We start from the raw sequence: 6,542 nt of genomic DNA, 5'->3' as shown, positions 1-6,542 counted from the left end.
GCTGCCTACCCTGCTTGAAAGGGGACTCCAAGAGTCTGAGGTGTGGAAACTGGCAGTTAGAGCCACCGAGAAATGCTGGCAGGCATTGCTGCACCTGTCCCCTCCATTTCAGGATGAAATCCACTGCTCCACACTCCAGTAGCATAAGAAGACAGTCCTAGAGTGGAGAGAGGGCACTGCCTTTGATCCTGCCCTGACTCAGGAAACCTTCAAAGGAATCTAAGACCTCCGTCCACGTGAGACCTTCCTGACAACTGACTGTCTCAAGCCCCTTCAAAGCAGCTGAACAGCCCCCCTCTTTTTCTTCAGGTTGATCTGACCTGAACCTTACTCCCCTGACAGGTCAGACTTGCAGATGTGAGGCGGGTAGGTGACAATACAGAGGAGGGGCAAAAGGCCCGGGTCAAGGGATCTGCATGTCTTTCCTAAGAAGAAAGCAGGATGGAGCGTGGCCCCTCTGGCTGACTCCTGACTGTTGGGCTGCTCAGTTAGTGGCAGCTCCAGCTTTAGGCAGAATTTTAGTGAACGTTCTTTTGTGTGTTCTCTACACTGCTTGCACACTTTTCTTTCCAGGGCTGTTTGTTCCATGAGGTCTTTCTCCTCTGGCCGATGTAACCAAGAGATCATTCAAACCAGCACTAGGACTTTGACCATGGGCTCTGCAAATTTGATGTTCTGGCCAGGGAGATGGCTCAGTAGAATAAGCACTTCCTTGGCAAACGTAATCCCTGGTTCCACAAAATAAATAAATAAATAAATAAATAGATAAATAAATAAATAAAATTGATGTTCTTCGAACTCGAAGGCTTCTCTTTCCTAGCACTGCCTGCCCTGTGCTCTTCTAGGAGAACTCGGAGCATATATTAAATTCTAATCAGAAAACTCAGTGATCAGGTAAGGCTCTTGCTTATGCAGAGCTAAGGTTGTTTTTCCCCCTTTGATCCAAAGAATATTTTCTCATCACAAACTTTCAGTTACTTTTACGTGAAGATGTGAGATATTTAGGGGAAGGAAAGCAGCTTTTACACTTCTGGTCACATCTGTGATGTTCTGAAATGGTGCAGAGAACCAGAGCTTCCCATAATTGTAAGGTTGCCCGTGGGGACTGAGAGTGCACACTGCCTTCCTGCAGCAGCCCTGGCAAACAGGAGGCTATGGATTAAGTGCATAAGGGAGGGGCTGCAAGTCTTTCAAAGATCTTTGAATTCCTCTTTGCATGTTCTGTTAAAGACCTCTTCTCACCATTCAAAAATAATTTTCTTAGAATCACAATACTGGAGGGCCAGTCAAGTTGTTCAGCGGATTAAAGCGTCTGCAGCAGGGTCCATACCTGAAATGCATGCAGGCCCCTCCCCTGGGGCACAGTGAGACAAGGATTGAGGCGGCATGGTGGCACAAGCTTGTAATTCCAGCTCTTAGGAAGCTGAACACAGGCGGATCACTTCGAGTCCGATCTACGTAGTGAGACCCTGTAGACCCTGTACTAAAATACAAAAAAAAAAAAAAAAAAAAAAAAAACAAATCAGAATACTCATGAATATGTGTGTCCTTACCCATCTGAACCTCTGAAAAGGAGCAAATACTGTTTATGATTCCAATTTAGCACCAGTACACACCCAATCATCTAATTACCTGAATTAATACTTTTTTGGAAAAGGGTGACTTTTCATTTTGGTTTTTGTACTAGACTAACACATTTGTTGATGTGTCAGAGTTTGTTATTCTTAGTTACTATAATTAGCCAATTTTTCCATTGTTGAAGTATTATTTTTATTGCCAGCTAAAATTACTATTTTCATTTGCATCACAAAACTCTTAAGTGCTTTGGTAAAATAGAAAACATTACAAAACTTCCCTTGAGATACAGTCTGAATATTGAAATAGTTTTTAAATCTCTGTGTAAAAGATGGAGAATTTGGCTGTTCTATTAATTCTTACCTCAGCAGATTTTTTTGGGACAAGGATAATTGCCATAACAGAAGTTATTTTTTCTCATTCTATAAGGGGCAGTTTCTAGTAAAGAGCTTATTCTGGGGTTATTACTTCTTTATAAAATGCATTTAAAATAGAGTCAGAGGTCTTCAGAGTTTTCAATACTATACAGTAGCTAAAGAAAGTAATGATGCCTATTTCCTCAACATTTTTTGTAGTCTTATTTGTCACCATAAGAGGAAATGTTAGTTAAAAAGAAAAAAAATGGTTAAATATTTTATTTCTCTGTAGATATATAATGTATAAAAAAGCCTTGAACTGCATGGCTCTCAATATTTCTGGGGAAAAACAACATTGGGATGAGAAAAATATACACAAGAGACAAAAGCTGAGGTCAGGTGGAGCCATTTTTCTCTTGATGGGAGGAGAAGAACTGAGCTACCACCATAGGGGTATTTTTGATAAAGTTAGTATCAGGAGACACAGGATTATCTAGCAACTAATTTCTGGAATTATTCCAGGCAAGATACTTTTCTCAGAGCTAAAGAATTTCCAGGTTCAATTGCTCTTATATCTCCTTCACTGTTTTGTCATGTAAGTGATGTGTGTTTAGTTGAAGTTTGAGAAGTTGTGTTTGGGCAACACTGTGGAAGTCCTTCACATTCTTGAACCTTTTCCATTCTTTTATTTTTAATGAATTTAAACAGGGTGCATAAAGTGTAATGGGTCTCACTAGGTAGATCACACTAGTGATTCTCTGTATTCAGCTTCCCAGCACAGGCACACACCACAATGACCAGTTTCAAACACTTTTCATTCTGAGTTAACTTCCTTATTTATACTAAAGAATTTCAGTCCAAAGATTTTTGGTACCTGTATGCAGAAAGTTAAACCTATACAGTCCAATAATCCCTAACAATAGTGAGTCACCAGTATAGCTGGAAATTGTCAGAATTTGTAAGTGATTTGAACCTTTTACAGATAACATATTACTATGCATCATTTTCTACATCTTGTGGTTATATTTTTATGCTGATGTTCAAGACCAACTTAAGGTCAGACCTGTGTCAAACAATTTTTGCAGTCTGTCAATGTCAGTTAAGTCTCTTCTGGAACTACCTTGGAACCAAGTACAGTACCTCTCAGATCTTCTGTCAGTGTCATCCATCTGGATGAGTCATGGCCATTGCTTGTCCAATTTGCTTTCTGTGAAGTTTGAGAGACTATTTTCTCTTTTTGTGACTCTCCTTAGGCATAATATACATCATGAAAGCACTTTCTTCTGTGGTCCCATAATCTCCTTGATCAGAAGATCAGTGACGCAACTGAGTTATAGGACATTACAGTAGAGGTTTTCTTAATCTTGTGTCCTCACTGACCTCAAAGGGTTAGGGCAAAAATATTTGCTCTCCTCTTAGCCCATCTATCGTTCTAATATTTTGGCATCTAGACTGCAATTGTTAAACATCCAGAAGAGAAGATTAATGACATTACATTGTAATGGAGGCAGTAAACTTTTTTTTTTTTTTTTTTTTTTTTGCAGAACTGGGGATTGAATTCAGGCCCTTGTGCTTTCCAGGGAAGCACTTATTCCACTGAGCCATCTTCCCTGCCTGGGAGGCAGTAAACTCAATATTACTATGTTATCTGACTATCAAATGCCTTAGAGCATAAAAAGAACTGATATTTCCTAATGCCATGGATATTCTATTATTTAAATCTCTATAGAATGTTAACAGATAACAGTTACATATTTAGATTTGATTTAGAAAGCAAATCCATATATAGCATAACAACCATGATGACATTTTGAAACATACCTAATTTTTCATGTTGGCATAATGTATCCTTTTAATAAATCATCTCTATCTAATACAAAAGAAAATTTTACCTAATTTGTTTTCCTTTAAGAGGTATACATCACATATGTTTTTTGTTAAAGACATAGGTCTGAATCTGAAAGAAACTCTTAACACAATAAGCAATCCTTGTTTCATATTTTGGAAGACATATCCATCTGGAATCATGAATACTTTTAATACACCATGACATTAACACTACTGAATTGTCAGAAATGTATAAGAACTTTTGTTTTGTACCAAGAACATTTTTTTTTAAAAAAAACCTTAGTGTATTTTTTTCTGGAAAACTTTCTTTTGCCCATGCATGACCAAATTGTTGAAGGTATATCCTATAAGACTCTGGGGATCACTGGGAGCTCCTTATTAATGAACAAAGGTTGGTCACTCATCTATTCACCAATGGGAGACCTATCCAATAATCTCTCCCCACTCTAAGTGATTTTTGTTAATTATCTTAAATTTTTCAAAGAACTGTGTGGAAGCCAATTTTGATATTACTTAGTCCAGCTGGCATAAGCATGCTTTTATGTCTATAATTTTGTCTTTTGAACAAAGGATCCAAAAATGCAAAGAAAAGGGAAAAGAGAAAAATTATTGAGCTCAAAATAAAGGAGAATAGCTCTTCATATAAATTACAAAAAGGCAAATAAATACATAGAACAAACAAACATCTTTACAAAATCAGAGTGCACTCAAATGTACTTTTGACCAAATTGAATAATAGTAACTATTACAATTGTAGAAATTTATAATTTTAAATAGACTAGTCTAAATTTATTGTTAGTCAATTAGTAGAGATCTCCTAGAAGAATTTGGAAGGAATACAATCTTTCATCTATAATAAATATACATTTTTAATACTTTTTTCTGTATGCTGGTGACTTTTAACTCAGTTATCTCTATATACTCAATCACCTATTTGGAACTTTGATTCCCATTTTGGTTACCATCTCCTAGAAATTCTGGGTCAGTTCCTTCAGTAGGCCCTGGGCAGGGAGTAGCTTCATCATTGTCAACTTCTTCTCAAGATCTGGCTTTATGATACAGCTGGACAACATGTTTTAGCAAAACACAAACATATCCTCAACCCCAAATTAGTTTTTTTTTTTTTTGTGCCTTACCTAATTGAATTGTCTTTTTTGCTGCTGTACTTCCATCTTTTGTAGAATTTGAAAAGATAATAGTATATAATTCCAAGTGATGGGATGGATTGATTTTCCCTTTTGATTTTGTAATTGAATTTTGACCATACAGTCAGAAACTCATATTCTATATTTGGAAGAGGAAGACATCACATATCCTCTCTTACCCTAAGATGAACCATCCAAAACTAAAGCAAATTGAATTAACTTGTCTAAAGGATAATGACAATCAATAACACCAGGGAAGTTAAACAGTGTAGATTGCTAGGAGGATAAAAATTGTCATAACCACTGTTGAACTGAAGGAAAAGAAACAATGATAGTTTGTACCTCATGACTAAAGCCATTGAAAAGGACCCTGAGACTCCAAAGGACTCAGTGGGCTTATGTTATATGGGCAAAGGTGGGTCTAGAAATCTGAACATTAGAAAGAGCCAGATTAACTTTTATTTAAGGCGGTTTTATTTTCTGGCTGCAGCTTCTGCCTTATTATATTAGGACTGGGCGAGCTGTTGGCAGCTGCTCATTTCTTTGTCCTAACTTAATATCAGAAATGGGCTTCACCACTTCCCCCTCCCCAGAGGATGTGGTGTTCACCACCTTTGCAGCCACCACTGCCAAAAGCTTTCTGGTTTTCTTTTCCTCTGATCTGGGCTGCTGTCACTCTGATAGCTTTTAGTGCAGTGCACATTGCTAATGTACTGGGTGTGGCCAGATGGCCACATGGTGGAGATGCCCAAGAAGTTTCCCTGAGATCCAGCTCACAAGGAGGAGGATGCAAGCAGCTATTGTTGTTGACCTCAGCCACTAGATACACTGTCACTTCCACTCTGGCCACTGGATATCCTGTTTTTTTCTAGGATCCTGAGCACAGGTGCTGTTTATGGCTGAGCTTTCAGTTTCAAAGGCATGCACACCACACTCTCCAGAAAAAACTAGAGTGCCCTGCAGTAATGTTCTACCTATTCAGCCCATGTCCCCAGGCCATGCAGATGCATGGGAGGCTGGGAAATCCAAGCTGAGTCTTCCTAGGACCAGAGTCCACGGCCATCTCTGCACCTGACCTATGCTCCTATCATTTGCTGGGACTGAGGCAGGCCCCAGTGGAAGTTACCCAGAACGAGTCAGCCTCCCACTTCAGTTTTAGATTGATATTCTTTTTCCAATGATACTCTCATGGACACTTTGTACAAAAGCTGGAAGGTTTTTGTTAAAGAGACAGATATTGATTGTGCTGACTTCACTGGTACAGGAGAGCAGTTTCTGGCAAAATGTCCCTCATCTCCACAATGGAAACAAGCAGACTTGAGTTTTTTTTTCTTTCTTTTGAAAGAAAAAATGTGAATGAAAAACACAACTATGAGTGCTATCATGAATGATACAGCTATGAGTAATACCACTGTGAGTGATAGCTGCTGCAAAGGTAGTCCCTTCCATATGAGGAGCTAATGCCTGCACAAATCCGAAGATGTATAATTTGTCTTGGATCATCAGGAGCTGGAGCTTTAAGGTTTTATTGAAAACCCTCCACGGATTCCCCTGCCCATTTGGCTTCCTTTAGTGCCAATTATAAGGGAGAGAGAAAATGGCTGCACTTCTTGAGAAA

Source organism: Octodon degus, unplaced genomic scaffold, assembly GCF_000260255.1.
Source record: "Octodon degus isolate 3935 unplaced genomic scaffold, OctDeg1.0 scaffold00034, whole genome shotgun sequence".
Classification (NCBI taxonomy): domain Eukaryota; kingdom Metazoa; phylum Chordata; class Mammalia; order Rodentia; family Octodontidae; genus Octodon; species Octodon degus.
This window is presented reverse-complemented; position numbering follows the sequence as displayed.